Here is a 23,038-nt window from a genome sequence, read left to right as displayed (position 1 = left end):
CGCTAATGTTGGTCCAAGAACTAGAAAAGCCCTTGCTCAGATTATGATGTCTCAATGAGAATCAAACCTGATCTTGATTTCCCTTAGCGGACTGCCACTAAGTTTGTTCTTAGGGAATTGAATTTCCTACAAGTTGATTCTCATCCCTAACCGTAGATGAAAACAATGATCAAGCCAATTGCACACTTTGGATTGAAAATATTGAGATGGTTAAAGAAAGGCTGATTGCCTTTCATTGTATGCCAAAAATCAAGAAAGAAATCTAAAGATATGAAATGTTTATGCAATTCTCACAAGATCAGATTGAGTCGTAGCTTAGCTATCAGCTAAGTATAAATTTAGCCAAGTAAGATAGAATTCATACTTGGCATATGGAAGAAAGAAAATTGGAGAAAAAATAATTTTATTGAACTAAAAACCTCAAAAGTCAAAATAAGTTCTATTATAAATTTTGAACTTGTACATCTCTCAAGATTCACCTCTATAGGGTATTTATAGCTTTGAGATAATCCTAATGAGAATAAAATACTAACTCTATAAAAATTAAAACACTTAATTCTTAATTAAGAGTAAACTAAGTCCTAATGATAAATAATTAAAAATCATACATAAAATAATAAGTCTAAAGTGTTTGACTTTAATTAAAACTTTTAATTCCTAAAGAATTATGGGTTTTCTTGCTTTTCTCCTTTGATCTTGCTTGTCGTAACCGGTTTTTGTCCGGGCACGAAATTTTTTTTACTCTGCGGGAAAAGTGATGTGAATAAATGGTTTTAAAATAATTTGGGAGTCGCCATCAGCCTTTTGGGTCAGGTAGGTCGAATACCTAAAAATCATCATTTAAAAGAGTTTTTAGAAAACATCGATTAAAAGATAAACTGATCTGCGTTTTAACCAAAAATTCGTTCTTTTTTATAATAAAAAGGGATTCGTGGTTGGTTACGTTTAGGGAAGGATTAGCACCCCTACAACGCCCAAAATTGGTACTTTTTAATTAGAAATTGTCTCTATTATTAGAAATTAAAAAATCAAAATATATTTAATTTATAATCCTATTATTTTAAGATTATAACTATGAAAAATATACATTAATTTATATATATATTTATAAATAAAATATTTATTTATTTAGAAATACCAGAATAGGACATCCAGTTGTATTAAGACTGCCCTTTTCTTTGATATTAAAAAATAAATAAATATTAAAATAAAAATAATTTATGACTATATAATAATAATAAAAATAATATTTAAATATATAAATAAAATTAAAACATAAATAAACAATAATAAAAATACGATTAGAACTATATATTTAAAAGCAATGAAAATATTTAAAATTAATTACTAAATTATAATCTAATAAAATTAAATACTTAATTTAATTAATTATTTAAAATTATAGGGATTAAACATGTTATTTTTCTTATTTATTAATTTAGTGACTAAACTAAAATTATATAAAATTCGAAAATCAGATTAAAATAAATTAAAACATATGATTTGGGGTTAAAATATTAGTTAATAAAATTAGGGGACTAAATATGTTATTTATCCTAAATATTTATAAATACGGTTAAAGGCTAAAATATAAATAAATAAAATTTAGAGACCAAATTAAAAGGATTATAAATTTGATTTAGTGACTAAAATGTATGGATTACAAATCTAAGGGATTGCGGATGGGATTTAACCTTTAGTTAATTACACAAATAGCCCTCCCCAAAGCGACGTCGTTCGGAAAGGGCTACTCTCATATTTCAATTTATCATTCTCTCTCTAACTGAGAGAGTATGATAATGCTCTCCCCTCTCTCTAGCTTCCCTCATCGGAGGGAAGCCGGCTACGGACGGTAGCCGTCTGCCGCCGTACCCACCGTCGGCCACGCATCCGGTGGCCGAAAAAATTTATTTTTACACCACAATGTAGATCGGACTGTCCTAATGACGGTTCCGGTGTTTATTTCTTTTAAATAGCTCCCGATCGGAGCAAATCTAAGAAAATACCTTCGGTTTTCGAAGGTTTTTGGTGACGTTTGGAGGTCGGTGGTGACTCCGATCAAGGCTTTGTCTTCCACGATAAGTTTCTCTCGTTCCTTTCCTTGCTGTTTTAGTGATTTGCTTTCTGTCCTCTTTTTTTTGTTCTCTGTTTTTGCTGGTTGTCGTGGGTTTTTCTTTGCAGGTTGGGTGATGGCTTTATAGCCATCACTGGCGCTTGTCTCGGACCGATCCTAAGGGTGGAGTTCGGTGAGTCACCGAGCTATGTGGTGACTCACCCCATAGCCGCAACGTGTGGGGGGCAGCTGGATCTTCTGGAGCGTTCTGTTGAAGCGGTGGCAGCAGCTTCCTAAGGCGGCGGGATGGCAACAGTAAGGGAAGCAACGACGTGGCTCTAGGGTGATGATACCCTAGGGTTTCCTCTGGCAAACTGTGGACCGTTGGATCAAACCAGATCTAACGGCTGAAATTGATACTGGCGGCTGAAAAAGATGAAACCCTAATCAGTTTAGGGTTTTTGTTTGTAACTGGGCCTGGACCAAGTTGGGTCTGTTGGGTCTGGGCCAATATGGGTTGTAATTGGGCCTCCGGTCTGGTTTGTAATTTGGGCCTGTAATAATATTTATTAATAATAAAATAATAATAATAATAATAATTATTATAATAATAATAATAATAATAATATAAATAATATTTAAATGAAAAAAATGAGTATCTTCAGCTGCCCCTCTTTGCTTATTCTTGTGTTAATAAGAATAGAGCAAAGACGAAAAGATAATAAGTTTTTTCATTTGACTTCACTTGATTAATATGGAAATGTTGAATAAATTCTTCTCTTTCTTCAGATGAGTTCTTCTCATTATGAACTTTCCACTGGGGATGATGTTGACCTATTTCTTTCTGTGATAGAGTCATTCAAAAGGTTGAATAAGCTCTTCTCATTATGAACTTCTTCTTTCTTTTTCAGATGAGTTCTTCTCATTATGAACTTTCTCTGGAAAGGTTGATGCTAATCTATCTGCTTCTGTGATAGAATTATGCAAAAGGTTGAACAAGCTCTTCTCATTGTGAACTTCTTCTTCTTCAGATGAGTTCTTCTCATTATGAACTTTCTCTGGAAAAGCTGATCCATCAAGTGATGGATTTAGCAAAAGGTTGAACAAATTCTTCTCATTATGAATTTTTTCTTCTTCAGATGACGAGTTCTTCTTATTATGAACTCTATCTGGCAATGTTGATCCATCAAATGATGAATTTAAGCAAAAAGTTGAACAAGTTCTTCTCATTATGAACTTCTTCTTCCTTCTTCAGACGAGTTCTCATTATAAACTCGAACTGGTAATGTTGATCCATTGAATCATGAATTCAAGCAAAAAGTTGAGTAAGTTCTTCTCATTATGAACTTCTTCTTCTTTCTTCAGATGAGTTCTTCTCATTATGAACTCGAACTGGAAATGTTGATCCACCGAGTGATGAATTTAAGCAAAAAGTTGAACAAGTTCTTATTATGAACTTCTTCTTCCTTCTTCAGATGAGTTCTTCTCATTATGAACTCGAACTGGAAATGTTGATCCACCGAATGATGTATTTAAGCAAAAAGTTGAACAAGTTCTTCTCATTATGAACTTCTTCTTCCTTCTTCAGATGAGTTCTTCTCATTATGAACTCGAACTGGAAATGTTGATCCACCGACTGGTGGATTTTAATCTTTGCTAAAATCTTTGAAATTCCTGTCAAAATTTAACATGGATAAAATGAATGAAAATGCACCTATTTTTGCAAATGCCTAAATATGATGCATGAATGTTAAGTTTATTTTTATTTGATTTCAAATTGATGAACTTAGTATTTCTTCAGTTGAGTAGAAATCCAATAAATATTTCTTCTTTAAATCGGAGAATCTATCTTTGAAGAGTGTAGATGTAGATATGCCTGAATTTTTGCATAATGTCACAAAACCACTTGAGAATAAAACTCAATAGTATAGGCTCTTGAAAAGGCTTGTATTCATGCAACATGTTGATCTTGATAACAACTCATCTGATTATGAAGCGATCTTTCAGGATGATTTCACAGATATTGATAGTTCTTTTGATACCGAGAAAATCATGAATTCTGATTCTGATGAGGAGAGAAAACTGTTATACTTGACGAAAATGGGATACTCAAATGCTATGTCTTCAATAGCCATGGAGATATAATCCTGATTCATCAATTGCAGAATTGATAGATTTTATATGTGCTGCTCAAATGGCTAAGGCTGCTGACGCACTTCTTCCGGTAAAAGATAGGAAGTCATTATGCAATGATCCCAATTACAAGAAAAGGCGAAACTTGGGCTATGATTTTTGGGAAAGGAATAAGCAAAAGAAGCTTGAAAAGAAGCTTCTTAATGAAGACGATCATGCAGTTCATCTTTTAATTCCAATGATTGGTTCTGTGGTTCCTACCGAACCAGATCAGATAACTCAAATAACACTTCCAGAAGATGCTATTGGGTCTCTTTATTTGTACTATGAGCAAATTCATCTTTCAAATCCAATGATTAATTTTGGGGTTCATACCAAATCAGATCAGATAACTCAAATGACACTTCCAGAAGATGCTATTGGGTCTTCTTATTTCTACTATGAGTACATGGCACTTGCTCCAATTAATGTTTGGACTGGAATATCATAGTACTTATTTGATGTAGAGCCAGAATTTGTAGATTCGAAGCATTTTCATGCTACTACACTGAAAAGGGCTATATTCATAATTCTGCCAATTGAGAACAGATTTTCTTTTATTCTGATTCCTCCAAGTGTTGATGTTTTTCCATTGACAAAAAAATGATGGCCTTCCTGGGATCCAAGAACAAAGTTGAACTGTTTATAAACATGTACAGGAAGTGCCAAATTGACAGAAAGGACCTGTAAGGCTCTTGAAGCTTATGACAATGAGCCACCTTCGAGTGTCCAGAAGTATGTTCTTGATGAGTGCTGAAAATGGAATCTGGTATGGGTTGAAAAGAATAAAATTGTTCCACTTAAATCTGATGAGGTGGAAATTCTTCTAGGTTTCCCTAAAAACCATACACAAGGATCTGTATAGAGACATGTTCCATGGTGGTATCAATGTCCTGCCTCTTTTCTCTGGGATCAATGATGCAGAAGTTGCCTTTTACTGTCTTGGCATACTTTTGAAAACAGATGTGCAAGAACTGAATAATGATCGGTTGGAGCAATTGATGAGTAGTTTTAACGGACTCGACCTTGTTGTCGGTGGCATCCAGCGTAACAACCTTACTGGAAGAAATAAACATCATTGTGATGGGCTTGAAGATTTTTGTTGGTGCATTTACTTGCAATGATTGCTACAACAAACTGTCTCTTCTGCTGCTCTAATATATCCCACTCTTTTCGAATCATGGAACGGTTTAGTTGACAGTAAAACTTGTCATCTTCAACTTTTGGAATACTGTAAACAATGTTACCCTATATAACCAGAGTGCAGGTAATGACTTGTTCATGGCTTTATGATGGTGATAATTTGCTTACTTTGTATTCCATGCCTTTAAAAGTATTAACATAAAGTGATATTCAGAAATCTTTAACTTATTTCAAAATTATGTTAATCCATTTACAAAATAAAAGAATAAATTGAATTTTCGAAAATAAATTGAATCTCAAATAAAATTGAACTTGGAATTTATTAATAAATAGATAGAATTGTATTCAAAGTTATGGCAAGCATAGGAATGATAAAAATTCAAGTGACTCAACAAATTATTAGCATAAGTATTTCTAAATTAATCAAATTGACACAATTTAGAGTACTGATGTAAGCTTTTGTCTGGAAGATCTCAAATGTTGTCAGAATGCTTGTAGATGTGAAGTTTCTCCCAAACTATCAAAATCTTAAGAGGGTTCAATTGCTAGATGCCTAATATCAATATGCATTTGAGCCGCCCATTCAGGTTTTCAACTCAAATCCTTCCTTTGGTTACAAGATGCCCTTTGCGAGTTTTCATCTTGACCCCTTTTTTTTTTTCCTTTTTTTCTTTTTTTCTTTTTTGTTCTTCAAGCATAATATTTCTTGACAGAATCCGAGTTTATTGGATTTCTCAGAATTTTTCCATCCATTTCTGCCAAGATCAACGCTCCTCCGGAAAAGGCCTTTTTTACAACGTATGGCCCTTCCCAATTAGGCATCGATTTCCCACGGAAATCTTTATGTATAGACAAGATCTTTTTTAGTACTAGATCACCCTCTTGGAATTCTCTTGGATGTACTTTCTTGTCATGAGACTTCATCATCCGTTTCTGATACATCTGTCCATGGCAAATAGCTTTCAATCTTTTCTCCTCAATAAGGTTCAATTGATCAAATCTAGCATGGATCCATTCGGATTCATCCAATTTTGTTTCTCTCAACATTCGAAGCGATGGAATCTCAACATCAATTGGTAAGACTGCTTCCATCCCGTAGACTAAAGAAAAAGGTGTTGCCCTAGTAGATGTTCGAACAGTAGTTCGATATGCATATATAAAGCAAAAGGTAACTTCTCGTGCCAATCTTTGTAAGTTTCAGTGGTCTTTGTAATGATTCTATTGATGTTCTTATTTGCTGCTTCAACTGCCCCATTCATCTTTGGACGATATGCCACTGAGTTTGCATGTTTGATCTTAAACTGTGCACAAAGTTCGGTCATCATTTTGTTGTTCAGGTTCAGAGCATTATCTGTAATGATCCTTTCTGGTAGGCCATACCGGCAAACTATCTCTTTCTTTATGAATTTGCAGACTGTGGACCTCTTAATGTTGGCATACGAAACAGCTTCAACCCACTTGGTAAAATAATCAATTGCCACAAGGATGAAACAATGTCCATTTGATGCTTTTGGTGTGATTGCCCCAATGACGTCTATTCCCCACATAGAAAATGGCCAGGGTGCTGTCATTACATGTAAAGGAGATGGGGGTACATGAATCTTATCTGCATATATCTGGCATTTATGGCATTTCCTTGCATAATCAATGCAATCTGTGTGCATGGTAGCCCAATAGTATCCATATCTCATTATTTTTCTGGCCATGGAAAGACCATTTGCATGTGTTCCACATATTCCATTGTGTACTTTTTCAATGATGCTTCTGGCTTCGCTGGTATTTAAACATCTCAATAGCATTTGATCATTGCTTCTTCTATACATAATCTCGCCATCAAGAAAATATCCAGCAGCCATTCTTCTCAAGGTTCTTTTATCAATTTCAGATGCATTTTGTGGATAACTTTGATTTTTGATATATTGTAGGATATCATGATACCATGGTTTACCATCTACCTCTTCTTCCACACTATAACAATGTGCAAGAATTTCATATACTTGCATTTTGATTGGCATCATATCAACTTTCTTAGTTGCCTGAAACATAGCAGCTAATGTAGCCAAAGCATCTGCCATTTGATTTTCTTCTCGAGGGAGATAATTGAAGGTGACTTTCTCAAATTCTTTCACTAATTTGAGGGTAAAATTTCGGTATTCCAACAATTTGAGATCTTTTGTTTCCCATTCACCTCGCAATTGATACACCACTAACGATGAATCTCCATATATTTTGAGACATTTGATTTCTTTCTATAGCTGCTTTCAATCCCATGACACAAGCTTCGTATTCCGCCATGTTATTGGTGCAAAAGAACTCCAGTCTACTTGTAAAGGGATAATAAATATTTTCTGGAGAAATTAACACTGCCCCAATTCCTCGTCCCAATGCGTTGGATGCTCCATCAAAGTAAAGCTTCCAAGATGCATCATTTGTTCCGACTTCTTCATTCATGGATATGCACAACAAATCTTCATCTGGAAAATTAAAACTCAAAGGCTGATAATCATTCGATACACGACTGGCCAGAAAATCAACTATGACACTTCCTTTTATTGTTTTTTAGTTGACATATACAATATCAAACTCGGATAATAACATCTGCCATCTAGCCATTCTGCCTGTTAAAGCTGGTGATTCCATTAAGAATTTCAAAGGATCAAGTTTGGATATCAACCAAGTAGTATGATAACATATATTGTCTGAGTCTTCGAGTAGCCACACCAGGGCACAACATAATTTTTGTATTGGTGGATATCGAATTTCACAATCAGTAAATTTCTTGCTCAGATAATAAATGACTTTTTCTTTTCTTCCAGATTCATCATGCTGTCCCAGTACACATCCCATCGAATTTTCAAAGACTGTCAAGTAGAGAATTAACGGTCTATCAGGCATTGGTGATACTAAAATTGGTGCATTGGATAAATATTTCTTAATAATATCCAAAGTTTCTTGAGATTCATCATTCCAAACTTCAGGATTGTTCTTTCGAAGTAATTTGAATACTGGATCACATTTGTCAGTTAATTGAGAAATGAACCGAGATATCTAATTTAATCTTCCCAAAAAGCCTCGAACTTCTTTTTTTGTATTGGGTGGTGGAAGATCTTGAATTGCTTACTTTTATCTGGATCAATCTCGATTCTTTTTTGCTGACCACAATCCCAAAGTTTCCCGAAGTTACCCCCAAAAGTGCATTTAGCAGGGTTGAGCTTTAATTGATACTTCCTCAATCTCTGGAAAAGCTTTCTCAGATTTTTGAATATGTTCTTCAGTTCGGATTTGGCAATCATGTCATCTACATATACTTCAATCTCTTTGTGCATCATGTCATGAAACAAAGTTACCATGGCTCTTGATACGTTGCCCCGCATTTTCAATCCAAATGGCATCACTTTATAGCAGAATGTGCCCCATGGTTACAAATGTTGTTTTTTCCATGTCTTCAGGATTCATTTTTATCTGATTATATCCTGAAAAGCCATCCATGAATGAAAACCATGCGTCCTGCAGTATTGTCCCAAGGTGTTCTATGTGGGTAATGGAAAACTATCCTTTCGGACTAGCTTTGTTGAGATCTCTGTAATCCACACACATTCGAACTTTCCATTTTTCTTTGGTACGGAACAATGTTGGCTACCCATTCTGGGTATTTGGCTGCCTGTAGAAACCTGCATTAATCTGCTTCATCACTTCCTCTTTGATCTGCAAAACATTTCTGCCTCATTCGCCTGAGCTTTTGTTGGACCGGTTTATATTCTGGATTGATTGGAAGCTTGTGCATCTATATCTGTACTCAAACCAGACATATCTTGATAAGACCAGGCGAAGATATCTTTGAAACTCTTGAAGGATTTATCAATTCTTTTTTATCTGGATTGTCAGGTAGTACCAATTTTCACCTCTTTTTTTCTTCATCTGTTCCCAGATTCACAGTCTCAATTCTTCTTTGTGAGGTAAATTTGTTTATTTTTTTTCTACCAGTCTTAATAATTCAGTAGGAACATCACATTCCAGTTCATCCTCACACTCATTGATTTCCTCCAGACATATGGGCTGCTCTAAATTTATCTCTCGATTAAATTTAGGATAAACATGCTATTAACATTGTGACACCTGCAAATTTAAGTCGGACATATTTCGAAAGAATATAGTAAATTTATGAAATAAATAATGTAAATGTAAGAAAATGTAAAGAATGATTGCCATATGAAATTTTAAAGAAAATTTCTTATATTTAATATTAGGTTTAACATAATTTCCTTTACAAGATAACAAAAAGTTTTCATACTTTTGACTAAATAGATTAGTTCTGAATATTACTCTGTGTTAATATTAAAAACTATAGGAAGGTCTTCAGTGGTCCAATTGTGTTTTCTCCAGGAAAACATGGGCGAATCCTATCCTAGTATTTGCCAGTCTTGTTGTCATTCATGATCATGTTGATAAATAATCCATTCATAGCTTCTTCAACTATGCTTTGATCTTTCGTCAACTTTTCTCTTGGCCTCAACAAGCTTGTTCTACATTAATTGTTCCCTGATCTGAATGTGGTCTTCAACTTGGGAAACATGTGTTCCCAAAGGATTTCTTATCCTTTCAACCTTGCATTTCTATCTTCACACCTTTTCATCTCTTTGTTCTTTTGCTGAAAATTGGGCTTAAATCCAAGCCCAAAACGATTTTTCTTCATCTTTATACTTACAGGAACTGAAATCCCTTGAAGATTCTTTCCTAACCTTTCCCAGCTTTAGCTCCGATGCCTAAAGTTTGTCGTACCGTCATCTTGGTGCAATCAGATAATCTGGGATATGGAATTTTGCTTCCTTCTGCAATAAAGGTTGCATTGACAAATTCAAGAGCTCGGAAAGAGCATTCAAGAGCATCATCATTGGTTTCAATATATGGAACATCACTTGTTATAGACGCAATGATTTCTTCTTCAGCTCCTACGCATATTAGTTGTCCATCAACACAAATTTCAATTTCATGTAATGAAGAAGGAACGCTCCTGCTGAATGAATCCATGGCCTCCCTAATAAACAATTATGTAGGGTGGATGTCCATCACCACAAAGTCAATATTGTACACGACTGGTCCTTAACAACGGTATTTCCATTTTCCCAAGCACCTCTTTTGAGTACCATCAAAGCTCGTACTACATTCTGATAACTCTTCATGTGTGATTTATCCACAGGCATTCTTTGAAGTGTGACTAGAGGCATCAAGTTGAGAGCGGATCCATTGTCAATCAATACTCCTGCAAAACATGACCATGACAATGTTAGTGATATTCAAAGCTTTTACTGACCCCATTCCGCCTTCAGGTATTTCATCATCCGTGAACGTTATGTAATTGTCAGCGGCTATATGTCCCACAATTCTGTCAAGTTTTATTAGGGATATATCTTCAGGGATAAAGGTTTGATTAAGCATTCTCATCAAAGCATTTCTATGTGCTTCTGAATTCATCAATAGATCAAGAATAGAAATTCTCGCTTGTTGTTTGTGTAGTTGTCCAACACGCTATACACTATGTTTCAGGAATTTCAAAAATTCTTGCGCTTGTTTTTCTGTTACAGGCTCATTGAATGCTGGAGGGGATTCATCATCAAATACCTTTTGGGTATTACCATGGTTTTTCCTTTTGTTTCACTTGTTCCGAGCATTGGATGTTTCGGGAGAGTAACATCTCCCACTTCTTGTAAAGAATCCGACTTCACTCATGCTTCAGATGTCGAACCCAGACTCTGTATTTTCTCTCTCTGTTTTTTCTAGAGAAACAGATCCTCCTACCATTGAAACATTGGTAGTATAATTCCAAGGTACTCTGCGGGTATCCTTGTATGGAAATGGTAGAGGAGTGGTGATAACTACTTTCGGCTTTATTGGTGCAGGAATCACCGTAGAAGATTTCACATTAATGATCACAGATCACTGTTCTCTGACTAGGTTTAGAATCTTCTGATGAGCAAACATCATCTTCTTTTTTTTCCTTTTCTTCTCAAAGAATTCTATCTCTCGTATTCATCAATTCTTGCAACAAATCCCTAAACTCAGGACATATTTTTTCATGCCCCTTCTCTTGATGATATTCACAATAATTCTTGCCTTCATTATGCTTTGGCCTGAATTGTTGTGGAATTATACCGGCTAAAGAGTTGTTGAAATACCCAATCAAAAGGAGATTTAATTTTAGAAATGTTAGTTTTTGCTTTCTTTCTGTTCTCTTCCTGAATTGCATTCACGTTTTTATCTCCATGATTTGGCAATGGATGATTTGATGTAGATGGTGAATTGAATTCCAACTTTCCAGTGTTGATCAATTTTGAACCACCCTTTTGAATGCCAAACAGTTTTCAATAGAATGACCCGTAATTCCTTCATGGTAAACACAGTGTGCCTTTACATCATACCATGGAGGGAATGGTGGTTGCATGGGACCAAAGGATAGGGCCGTATGACATCTGCTTTTATCAGCGAATCATAGATCTCGCATAGGGTAAGGTATAAAAGACATCCTTTCATTTTCCTTTCGAGATCCTCTGGACTCTGCTCGATTAGTGTTGTTTCCTCTTTCTTAACCCTTGGCTGGGTTTTGTAACACTTTTCGATGAATCCTTGTTGTAAGAGTTTGCATTGTTGATTTCATTTTCTTTTTTCCGGTACATAGGTCTTTTGGAACTAGACCCTTCATTTGATTCAATTTTGCCACTTTTCAAGACATTTTCAATGAGTTCTCCAGAAATGACCAAATCTGCAAAATTTCTGGTTGCATTCCCCATTAGATGATTTAAATAAGGAGCTTTCAATGTATGGACAAATATTACTGTGGCTTCTTTTCTGACAAAGATGGTTGAACTTGGGCTGCTGTGTCACGCCATCTCTGAGCATACTGTCTGAACGTTTCGTTATTCTTTTTCTCCAAATTTTGGAGAGTCCATCTATCAGGGACCATGTCTGTTACGTGGCGATACTGCTCTAGGAATGCTTTAGCCAGATCTTTCCAAGATCTAATGTTGGCTTTGGTCAATTGAGTATACCATTTTAAGGCTGGTCCTGTCAAACTATCTTGAAAGCAGTGAATTAACAATTTCTCGTCTTTCACATATCCTGCCATTCTGCGACAACATAGTAATGTGGGATGAAGGGCATGTGGTACCGTCATATCTATCAAATTCGGGAACTTTGAACTTGATGGGGAGGATTAGGTCTGGAACCAAACTCAACTCACTAGCGTCAAACCCATAGAATGATTCAGTTATTTCCACGGATTTCATTCGTTCTTCTAAGCTCTTGATCTGTCTGGTCAATTCTTCATTTACTTTTTCTTTCTCATTCGGCTCATTCAAATCTGGGATTAGATGCTCAGCATTAAAATCCCCTATTTTCACATCTGATATAAGTGGATTTTTACTTGAAGATGCAGGATCCACTTGTCGATTTTCATGTGGTTTGGCTTCTTAAAATGTTGATGTGCGGCATTGATTTGTATAGGTGTAGTACATAGTGATAAATTGGTTCTGGTGGAAAACCTAAAGGATACATAGGTTCTTGGTCGAAAGATACAGGATTTTCATGCATTTTTCCAATGATAGCCTGCCTTTTAACTGTCTTCTATTTTCTGCATCATGATGTCTTGTGTTTGCAATACTGGCTTCAATTTTCTCTAGCTTCATTCTCATCTCTGCTTGTTCTTTATTATGTTGTTCCTCAATACGTTGTATTTTTATCCTCCATAATTCTCTTAGTAGCTTGTCTAGTACCGTAGTGATGTTGTATTTCTCTTTTGGCCAGAATAACTGCGATTGAAAATCTTTTGATATTATTTTTTCAAATTTTAATTAACGAATGTTATAAAATAATGAAAATAATGCAATGAATGTATGTATACGAATGCATGTATGCAAAAAGGTATTGATCCCAAAAAGTTAACTGTCATAGAACAACTTTCATCGGCATACAAAGTTTCTTTATAATAGTTCATAACTACAGATAAGGCGTAGCTTTCCTATTAAGCTCTATAATTTCTTTCATTAACACACATTCTTTCCGAACTTAAACTGGATTAACGTGATGCTCAATTATTTTAGCTTCAACAGCTAGTTCCCAAACATATCTAGCAACTTCGCTCATTTGTACCATGGCCTCGAATACCATATTACTTCTTTCTTCACTTCTTTCTACATAGAAATCAGTTGACTTTTGCCATTGTTCATTAGTTCCTTCAAGAGTTTGCTCTAACTCAGTGATTCTGACTTGACAATTGTGCAGAGTTTTTTCAAGATCTCTAATGCGTCTTCGCAGAAGCACTTTCCTCATTACTTTCTTTGAGATCATTAGGTCCTAGACAACCTTTTCTTGAAATAATGACTCTTCAAGTTGCAAAATGTAAGCGTTAACTGAGTTTTTGTTTCTAGACTGATCCAGATCTTCTTCAAGTTTTGTTCGTGCTTCTTGCGTTCTTTGATTAAGCTTCTGGATTTGAACATCTTGTTTCTGCATCATCCAATTGCTAGCCATTTCTTGCTCTACCTCAAGTTTGGTGTTGAAATTCTTTCTTTCCAGCTCCATTTTTCTTTTTCAACATTGAACTCTTCAATCCTTTGGCCCCTGACTTCAAGTTCGCAATCATGGTTCATTTCAGATTCAAATCCCTTGAACATGATATTTTTCTCACCTTCAAATTTATCAAGATGTCATTCTTCATTTCCTCTAAATCTTTGGCTCGATCCCTTTCTCTTTGCATTTCATTCATGATCTCGTGATGTTCAGCTTTGTGTTTATAATTCGCTCTCTTCTGTCAACCTCAAAATCTTCCATTTTTGCTTTCCTTTCTCAAGGCTTTTGAGTAGACGCTATTCTTTCCTTTCAGATCTTCAACTCGACTTTTCGATGTTCAATTCTCTGGTCATTGTACTGTTGATTGTCTGGTCCTGATGTTTCCGGGATTTATATAACTCCTGGTAATTTTTCTTTAATGCTCTAATTCACCATTAACTTTTTCTTTGTTTTCTCTCAACATTGCACATGTGATGAATGAAAGTCAATGTCAACACCAACATAGCTTTCTCGTCTCATTTGCTCTAATTCTCTCGACCAGCTTCTCTTTCTGCTTCAAACTCAGCTCTCAGGATTTCAATCTCTGATGGAACCACCTTAATGCGATCTTCCATAGAGATATCCTCATTTGATCTGGTAGAGGAATATTTTCATTTTTCCTGACAGATCCATTCCTCATAATCAGGAGTTAGCATTTCTTTTGCTGCTTTAGCTCGGATACAAAAGTTATTTTCCAAGCTGTAAAGGCTTCCATGATATTTCTTTTATAATTTTTGCTGTGGAATGCGAACTCAGATGAATGTAATCCAGCAGTGACAGGTACAAATTGACGACCTTCATATTGTCTTATGACCAGAAGTGGTGCATATCCAATTCCTCCCCACAATCCGAGCAACATTATCCAGTTGTAATCACCACATTGTAAAAGAATTCCCTTTGGATTGCCACGGGCTCGCCAAACAATGTCATTGCTTTGCAGATTTCGAAAGGCATTATCCACATATCTTTCTTAATTTCTTTCGGCCATTCTTGCTCAGAAATTCTTTTAATGGTGAGTAATCCGTATTAAAGCGCCGGTATGAAACCTTTTCTATCCTCCAGAAATGGCTACGGATCCAAACATATGACAATTGGGTACACCCTGAGAATCGTCCACCTCCTAGCTTTCTACAAGCATTTAATGATCTGAAAGTCTCTGCTAGAATTGCAGAAGCAGGATTAATCTTTTTTGGTAGCTGCTCAAACAAATCTACTACTGCAGTTTCAATATATCCCAATACTTTTGGGAAGATGACCATACCATACATACCCAGAGCAAATAGATCTAATTGTACTTTAGTGTCTGGATGACTCTGAATAAGTTATTTAATGTTGGTCCAAGCAATGCCTTCGCTTTCGCCCTTTTGTTTTGTACGGGATGCCACCCATTCTTCTCGTACCCTGGCAATCTTTGCTAATTTAACTCGAAGGGTTGAGTTTTAATTGACTTTGAATAAATTCGATTCTCCAAAGCCCCTTCTATATGTAGCAAAATTGTGTACTCTTCAATAGTAGGGACCAAGTCCTCCTTATTGAGAGTGAAGCAATTATACCCTGGATTCCAGAATTGAATTAGGACTCGAAGTAAGTCATCATCAACTTCGACATAGAGCAAATATGGGATGTCTCCGTAAGTCTGATAAAACTGCAACTTTTTGTTTGAGTCCCAACTTTCCCAAATGCTTCGCAAATCTTGCATGTCATTTCTTTTTAGCGAAACTGGAGCATAACTGGCTAAGTCAGATACATAGTCATCTTGCAGACTGTCTCCTCCTTATCTTTGTAAGTCCTCAGCCCACTCTCTTACTTCTGAGTTTAGAATTATTTGATTTGAACACTTTTTATCCATGAATGAAGGCTTTTCAATGAGACAATTAACACGAGGATCAATGCCTTTTATCCTGTATGATGCTATGCAAACAGAAGAAATAAAGAACACACAAAAAGAAATGAATTAGTTTACATAATAAAGGAAATAATTAATAATAATGTCACCTAAATATCCTTATTTAAACATGTTTTTTCATAATTTAATAATTTAAATTCACATGTATTTAATCAGTAAGAAAATAAATAAAATAAATTAAAAGGAAAGTTAGAATTCATTTCTCCTGTGTGTACACCTATTTTGGACAAAATTTCGGCATGACTTCAGATCGGAAGAGTTTCTAGGGTTTATTATATGCAAGGTTTTAGATCTAAGAATAAAGGTACCCGAACTGTCCTTGTTGATGCCCCCTTGGGCTATCAAACCCTCAATCCTAGTCCATTACAGACTTAAACGGATCGAGTTCAATTCAAGGGGACACATTTCTCTATGCCTGACACGGAGAATAAATTCTCACGAAGACGTCGCTTTCACTCCCACTTAAAAGGGACAAACTCAATTATAGAGCTTTATGTTATGCAATGCAAGTGTTGTGTGTGTGGAGAAATGTTCAAACCTCTGACAGACAATAAATAATAAAATTTAATACTTGGAAAAAAAAAGCATTAATTAAAATAACGTATAAATATTATGAAAATAAAAAATTTGAAAAAAAAGAATTAAAAATTAAATATATGAATTTTTAATTTTCTAATTGATAGAGAATTAATAATTGGTTTTAAAGTTTGACCAGTCCCCAGCGGAGTCGCCAAGCTGTCGTAACCGATTTTTGTCCGGGCACGAATTTTTTTTTACTCTGCGGGAAAAGTGATGTGAATAAATGGTTTTAAAATAATTTGGGAGTCGCCATCGACCTTTCGGGTCAGGTAGGTCGAATACCTAAAAATCATCCTTTAAAAGAGTTTTTAAGAAAACATCGATTAAAAGATAAACTGATCTGCATTTTAACCAAAAATTCATTCTTTTTGATAATAAAAATGGATTTGTGGTCAGTTACGTTTAGGGAAGGATTAACACCCCTACAACGCCCAAAATTGGTACTTTTTAATTAGAAATTGTCTCTATTATTAGAAATTAAAAATCAAAATATTTAATTTATAATCCTATTATTTTAAGATTATAACTATGAAAAATATACTAATTATATATAGTTATAAATAAAATATTTATTTATTTAGAATATCAGAAAAGGACTTCTAGGTGCCTTAAGACAGCTCTTTTCTTGATATTAATAAATATTATAATAATTAAATTTTTTATAATATTTAATTTAAAATACCAGAATAGGACATCCAGTTGTATTAAGACTGCCTTTTTCTTTGATATTGAAAAATAAATAAATATTAAAATAAAAATAATTATGACTATATATAATAATAAAAATAATATTTAAATATATAAATAAAATTAAAAATAAATAAACAATAATAAAAATACGATTAGAACTATATATTAAAAGCAATGAAAATATTTAAAATTAATTACTAAATTATAATCTAATAAAATTAAATACTTAATTTAATTAATATTTAAAATTATAGGGATTAAACATGCTATTTTTCTTATTTATTAATTTAGTGACTAAACTAAAATTATATAAAATTCGAAAATCAGATTAAAATAAATTAAAACATATGATTTGGGGTTAAAATATTAGTTAATAAAATTAAGGAACTAAATATGTTATTTATCCTAAATATTTATAAATACGGTTAAGGGCTAAAATATAAATAAATAAAATTTAGAGACCAAATTAAAAGGATTATAAATTCGATTTAGTGACTAAAATGTAAGGATTACAAATCTAAGGGATTACGAACGGGATTTAACCTTTAGTTAATTACACAAATAGCCCTCCCCAAAACGATGTCGTTCGGGAAGGGCTATTTAAAGCCCGAAACGGCAGGCCCGAAGGGCCAGCCTCTCATATTTCAAATTATCATTCTCTCTCTAACTGAGAGAGAATGATAATGCTCTCCCCTCTCTCTAGCTTCCCTCATCGGAGGAAAGCCGGCTACCGGACGGCAGCCGTCTGCCGCCGTAATTCCCACCGTCGGCCACCGCATCCGGTGGCCGAAAAAATTTATTTTTACACCACAATGTAGATCGGACCGTCCTAAAGACGGTTCCAGTGTTTATTTCTTTTAAATAGCTCCCGATCGGAGCAAATCTAAGAAAATACCTTCGGTTTTCGAAGGTTTTTGGTGACGTTTGGAGGCCGGTGGTGACTCCGATCAAGGCTTTATCTTCCACGGTAAGTTTCTCTCGTTCCTTGCTGTTTTAGTGAATTGCTTTTTGTCCTCTTTTTTTTTTTGTTCTCTGTTTTTGCTGGTTGTCGTGGGTTTTTCTTTGCAGGTTGGGTGATGGCTTTATAGCCATCACCGGCGCTTGTCTCGGACCGGTCCTAAGGGTGGAGTTCGGTGAGTCATCGAGCTATGTGGTGACTCACCCATAGCTGCGACGTGTGGGGGGCAGGGATCTTCTGGAGCGTTCTGTTGAGCGGTGGCAGCAGCTTCCTGAGCGGCGGGATGGCAACAGTAAGGAAGCAACGACGTGGCCCTAGGGTGATGATACCCTAGGGTTTCCTCTGGCAAACTGTGGACCGTTGGATCAAACCAGATCCAACGGCTGAAATTGATACTGGCGGCTGAAAAAGATGAAACCCTAATCAGTTTAGGGTTTCTGTTTATAATTGGGCCTGGACCAAGTTGGGTCTGGGCCAGTATGGGTTGTAATTGGGCCTCTGGTCTGGTTTGTAATTTGGGCCTGTAATAATATTTAATAATAATAATAATAATAATAATAATATAAATAATATTTAAATGAAAAAAATGAGTATCTTCATTGCTGACTGGATTTTTTAATTAGAGTTAACGCCTAGCTTGGCCTTTCAATCTGAATTGGCACCGACTACTCCTAGAATTAGGATAAATATGCTTTAATTCGTTCTTTTATTTTTGATTTATGAAAGTAGAGTCTTGCAAAAAAATCTATTTAATAACCCAAAATAGCACTATAAAAGGGATAAAACAAATTAATTAATAATAAAATACTAACCAAATAAAAAACTCATCACCGAACATTAATAGGGGCAATGCATTTTCTTTGGCATATAGGATGGAAGCTATTTTGCACATCGAAGTAGAGATCCAGTCACTATGAGTGTTATTAGAAGTAAATCTAAGTGATGCGAAATGGATACTAGCTCGATATGACCAATTAAATTTGAATGAAGAAAAGAGTTTGAAAGTAATTTGTCATGGTCAGATATATCAAAAGTAAATGATTCAAGCCCATAACAAGAAGGTGCGACCAAGATAATTTTATGAGGGGGATTTGGTGTTGAAAAAGATCATGTCCATTCACAAAGATTTTCAAGGAAAATGGATGTTGAATTGGGAAGGACCCTTTGTTGTAAAGAGAGCCTTTTCTGGAGAAGCATTAAACTTGACTGAGATGGATGGACTTAAGTTACCCAATCCTGTAAACTCAGACGTCGTCAAGAAATAATTTGCCTAATGAACTCAAAAAAAGGTGAGCTAGAATGAAAACCCGAGCGAACGCTCCAAGAAAAAAACATGTGAAAAATATTTAAAGTGAAAACCCAAAAAAGACACTTTAGATATAAAGAAGAGAGAAATAAAAACAGAGGAAAAAGAATAAAAATAAAAGGGAGTTCAAGATGAAAACCTGCATCGGGCGTCTTGAAACCAAGAAATGTCATAAGTTAAAAAACCTGAAAGGGTAACTTGAGTTACGATTCAGGATTCACGTAAGGAAAGATTTGCATCAAGAATATCGTAGAAATGGCATTGACACACAATTGAATGCAATTAATTCATTATAGAACATAGTAGTTTAGGGAATTTTACATCTTTCATGCATTATCATAACTGTTGAAGTCCCGCGACGGTAGTTATGCTCGATCAACTTTACAAAGTGCCAATTTAAAAGACTTATGCTTCGATGTCCAGAGGCTGTTTCTTTCTTTCTATGTTCTTTTAAATGGTTGCCATGTATTAACCAAAAATCCTTTTCGATTCTACATGAATAAATAATTCATTTGATTTTTGCCCCTATTTACTCTGTATCTGCACTGAAATAAAGTATGATATTTTATCTGTCTTGAAAAAAGATCATTGTGTATTACTGTACAAAAGGTTTGGGGAAAATACGAGAAGTCCAAAATGACTGAGTTCAACACTGAATCCACATAAGCTCATGGATTTATAAATCTGGTTTGATTAGCTTTATTACAAACCGTGTCCCCGACCATCAGGGCACTCTTTTAGGTAACAGCCTACAATGAATTCCAAGCGGCATTGCTCGTAAGCGTCTGTAAGAAGGATAAGATTGATACACGAAGAATACGATTTCCCTCTTGAAATGAAGGATACAAATTAACAAAACGATACATTCTGCATACTTCTTAAACATCCTAAGAGCATAACATTCATAATATTGCACATGAATATATGTTTTTTTAGCTTTAGAAACAAGTTTCCACTTCACAATCAAGGATACTTGATTCAAGAACTTGATTCAAATTGACAGTGAACTCAGCAGTGACGGGCATCTCCTAGTCAGGACTTCTTAACACCAATTTCAACTCCGTAACGAGGATATGGATTCAAAAGAACAACCAATTCAATTTCATTCTAGTTTAACTCAATAGCGAGGAACTAGTCTTTGATCAAACTTTTGAGCTCAACTTAAACTTCACAACGAATGATACTCTACTTGAGAGTACAATGACCGCATTTTAGTTTAACTCAATGGTGAAAACTATCTTCCGGTGGAAATCTCCAACACCAATTTCAACTCCACAATGAAGGATATTGGACCAACTGCACTCTAGTTTAACTCAACGGTGAGAATTAGTTTCAGTAAGATCTCCTGAGTCATTTTCAACTTGAGAGCACAGTGAACGCATCATGGTTTAACTCAGTGAGGAACTACTTTCTGGTCAAAGTTTTCGAAGTAATTTAGCTCCACGGAGGATGATATTGGTTTTAACTTTATTACAAATGATACTTAACCATAAAAACATACTTAAGACTGATTGTAATTTAGGTTAACTCAACGATGAGGAGCCACTTTCTAATCAAGGTCTCCGAAATCAATTTCAACTTCACGAAGAAAGAAATTAAGTTAAGAAACATTACAAAGTTATCTCTGATCTAGTTGAACTCAATAGTGAAGAGCTAACTTCCAATCAAAACGCTCAGAGTCAATCAAGTCTTAGAAGAGGATTTCAGCAGTCACAACGTACGAGATACTTTTAAGGCTCATCTATGGCATACCGGACAAAAATTCATGCCTTTTATCTTTTTCTTATTCTCGTTACATGACAATGGACAAAGAAAGACAGCTGTAGACACTAATTTTTGTCTGATCCTAGTATATTTTGAAAATATATAATATACTTTTGAAACATATGCATAATATATAGTTTTGAAAACATATGTATTTTTGAATATATATATATATAATTTTGAAAACATATATTAATTTTTTAAAAACATATAGAGTATATATAGTTTTGAAATTATAATATAATAATTTTGAAATTATAATATAATAATTTTGAAATTATAGTATATAGTTTTGAAAACATATATATAATATAATTTTGAAAGTTTATATAGTTTTGAAAACATATATATATTATTTTATTTTCCAGTTTTGAAATAATGTCCATGTTTAAATTCCAGTTGGGGTCCAACAAGTCAAGGTCATGTGTAAATGGTCCAATCTACCTGACCCAGCAGAGTAGAGAATTCCAAAATCGGGAAGGATCCAACACGGAGCAGGCCTAGAGGTCCTCTAAGGAAACTCGCTCCGTGACCCAGCAAGCTAGGTTTTCCGTCTTATGCAAAGAGTCGCATAAATAAGAGCCATCGGATCAAGAGATGGATCAATGACAGAGATCAACCACAAGAAAGGGTTTTCATAACCCTAGTCACAAAACATGAGTGTCGCATCAATCCAAGCAGTTGGATCTGGCTAACCATCCAATGGTCAACAACAGATTTAGCACCACAAGAACCATCCAACGGTTCAAAGGCCGCGTTTGTGGGTCATGCACCGATAGAAAATGGAAATTTTCCAGATTTCTTGCAAAAACATATCATATGCAAATATGGCGGTCAACACAAATTCAACGCAAAAAGGAAAAAAAATCCTTTTAATGAAAATCGATGCAAGTCAACAATAACGGGGGGAAATTTTGATCAAACAAAACCAAATCTCAGTTTTAAGGAAAAAACTGAGAATATATCCCATCGATTATGGAATTAAGCTCATACAAAAAAGGAAATAGAAGGGGAGGTCAGTAATTAATCAAGCGAAATAGAGAAAACGAGAGAAAGAAATAGAGAGAAAAGAGCACTTACTCGTGCTCGTGATCTTCAGAGAGAAGGGAGGTCACCAGACACCAACTGTCGTTCGAATGAGAAGGTAAAACTCGAACATTTAGTCGTAGATCTACACCAAATAGGGCACTATTTGGGTATTTGAAGGGTAAATTTGAACTTAGGGGAAAAAGAGCATTCAAATAAGGTAAGGTTAGGTTTTCAGGCCTCCGTAGGTGGTGGCTGTCGCGGTTATCGGGGTAGTTTACCCGGTGGAAAGCCAATGGGATCTGGATTTTTGGTCACCGGGCTAGGGCTGCCTTGGAGAGAATTTAAGAGCATTTGAAAGAGGTTTCTTTTAGGGAAAGGTTATCAAATGAAAAAAAAAGGGAATGTGGGGCATTTTAAAAGAGGGGCACGAGTGTAATTAGGTAATAGTCTAATTCTTTATGTAATCCCTATAAGTTTGATGCATAATTCATTTAGATCACTAAACTTGTAATTTGATCCCTAGAATTTCTTTTTAAATTCAATTTGATCCCTGGAATTCTTTTTAATTGTTATTTAATCCATGATTCCTTGTTAATTATTTTTATGATATGTTAAGCATGTTCAATCGTTAATTAATTTGATTGCCTATTTTAGTAAGTATTTGTTTAATTGTGTTATTTTAATTAGAATGATTAATTAATACTCATAACTAATTTATTAGTTTGTTTGATGACGTTGATTAGAAGCATGTTTAATTTGGTCTTTATTATAATACGGTTGAATGATTAATTTAGAGTTAAATGATTTTTGTTTTATTATGACATAATATTCTTATTT

At 34.8% G+C, this 23,038-nt stretch overlaps 1 long non-coding RNA gene across 1 annotated transcript in view; it reads right to left on the bottom strand.

The window, feature by feature from the left end:
* Positions 1-22,578, bottom strand: part of LOC120187542 — a 28,334-nt gene extending 5,756 nt beyond the window's left edge. The window contains exon 1 of the long non-coding RNA XR_005522302.1: positions 22,253-22,578. This is a non-coding gene — a long non-coding RNA (uncharacterized LOC120187542). The remainder of the gene's footprint in view (positions 1-22,252) is intronic.
* Between the last annotated feature and the right edge of the window lie 460 nt (positions 22,579-23,038).

The sequence above is a fragment of the Hibiscus syriacus genome, unplaced genomic scaffold (genome assembly GCF_006381635.1).
Source record: "Hibiscus syriacus cultivar Baekdansim isolate YM2019G1 unplaced genomic scaffold, ASM638163v2 tig00113725_pilon, whole genome shotgun sequence".
In the NCBI taxonomy this organism is placed as follows: Eukaryota; Viridiplantae; Streptophyta; class Magnoliopsida; order Malvales; family Malvaceae; genus Hibiscus; species Hibiscus syriacus.
The sequence above is the reverse complement of the archived record's forward strand: the minus strand, read 5'-3'. Positions and strand labels throughout refer to the sequence as shown.